Here is a 2,165-nt window from a genome sequence, read left to right on the forward strand (position 1 = left end):
TTGCTGGATTTATCTGGGATTTACTGTATCTGGATGGGTCAATTTCAGAATTCAGGATAGAATAAAGTTCTAACAATTCTGAGAGTCAGTTATCAGCCGTGTTCCTTCTGCGCATCAGCGAAGCACTGTCAAAATTGGCCTTTACTCTAGGTTAAAAGAGCTTACACGTCCATGATATTTAGTCAGGGTATTGATTTCCTCACTCTGATTATCACAACATTTGGGTGGCAGATGGTGTGTCAGTGGTAATCCCAGCTACCCATCAGCTTGACCCTTTGTGGTCCCAAACGATCATGCAGCACCCCAGTCCCCAAAATCTCACCAAGCCCGCTGAGCTGTGCTGCCAAAGAGCTGCTTTAAACTGGTGAGTAATGGCTGTGTCAGCAGTCAGTAGATGAGCTTGAGAGTCGGGGAAGGGTTAATGGGCAGTGGGGGGTGGGGGGATATTAGAGCCCCATTGGATCCATTGTTAACACCAAACATACAGTAAACACTTATGCTGCTGTTACTGTGAATTCATGCCAACTGCAAACACAAAAATAATGTAATTCAAATAATAATGTAAATAACTCGTTTGTTCTTTAACAGCATAAAACTGTAAATAATTCTTGTTTTTTCTTCATGAACATCTGGAAACAATATATACCTGAACTCAACTTTCCAGATCAAAAAAAAGTAAACCACATTAACAGAACATGAACTATTACCCTAACATTTTTGTACAGTCAAAAAAAGGGCATGATAACCAGGTGATACAAAAATGTACCCCCCAGTATGACTCATTGTATAAATGCCCTTCGCACTGTTCTTACAGCCAATGAAGACAAAAATCACAGTTTTGAATTCCCTGAAATTGAAAAGTCTGCATCTGTCTCCTGATTTTGTGATAATTTCCACACATTTTTTTTTCTCTCTGACATACCTTTTAGAAAGTACAACTCTTTCTAAAACAAAGGAGTGGCATTGTATTGTTACTTCACAAAATATTGCAATGGTCAGTTAAGGTGCCTCATTTGCTGTAAGCTTCTTGTTTCCTCTGCATTTCCATGGGGGTCCTAATCTCATCTAAAGTCATCTGCCTTAATCCACAGCAGCAGAAGCAGTGGTTGAAGTAAATTAGGTCTTTGACTGATAGCCGTCTGCCAGAAAAAAGTATTAACAGTTTGTTTTACTGCTGCTAATGCAGAAATGAAATGTAGACAGAGAAAAGTAGATGCACATAATCTGACATTAAAAATGACTTTAATGGAAAATGACAGATTATTTATTGAATCACTTTCAACATTTTGTTTTTAAATTATTGGACAAAAGACTGCTGATAGGAGCATAAATAATTACTAATGTGTTTTGAAGATGCAAGTTTTAGTTTAAAAAAATTTTTTTTTTGCATACATAACTATAAGTATTCAGGTCAATGTGTGAGTGAGATGCTATATTATCTCACGCAGTACTTCATAGTAAATAAGTAAATACCTGGAACTTGTAATCCTACTCTTTGATGATAGATGACATTGACAAGGATTATTCAAATCTTCTTAAGCTGATTCTCTATTGAACAGGAATTTCAGTGCCCAAGATATCAAATACTTCACTAACAACACTGTAAATACAATAAAAGTTTAATCTTATAATTGGAAATAATAAATTATATTTATATACATTTTAACATCAATTAGCTCTGGTGTTCTGAGTAGGTTTAATTATCATTTGGAAGGATAATATTGTGCTATCATAAAATTATTTCTTTCAATTTCTCATTAGCTGTTTTATAAACTTTTCTTCCATGAATGGAAAAATGGCATCAGCTGAGGACTTGATTGAAAGCACGTACAGTAGATTTTGCCCATTTCTGACTGGTTGTAAGCTTTTTTTCCCTTTACTTTTATAATGTGCTTTGTTAGAATTGGATGATTTTAAGTTTTCATTTTTTATTGGCCTTTGACTGAATGGTTTTACTTTATCAAGTACTTCAATATCTGCCGCTCCTCCGATGTGACCACGTCCACCCCCCTCCTGTATCCTTTAGAGGTGCTTACAGATGCACAGAAGGCCATATAGTCTGCTAGCAGTGTCCAGCTCTGCCTCTCTGTCCTGACCTAGATCTCTGACAGTAAACAGCTGCTTCCTAAAGCGATGTCGTGCTGCCATCAGCAGAATGGCCCGAG

Source organism: Oreochromis aureus, linkage group 1 (assembly GCF_013358895.1).
Source record: "Oreochromis aureus strain Israel breed Guangdong linkage group 1, ZZ_aureus, whole genome shotgun sequence".
Taxonomy (NCBI): domain Eukaryota; kingdom Metazoa; phylum Chordata; class Actinopteri; order Cichliformes; family Cichlidae; genus Oreochromis; species Oreochromis aureus.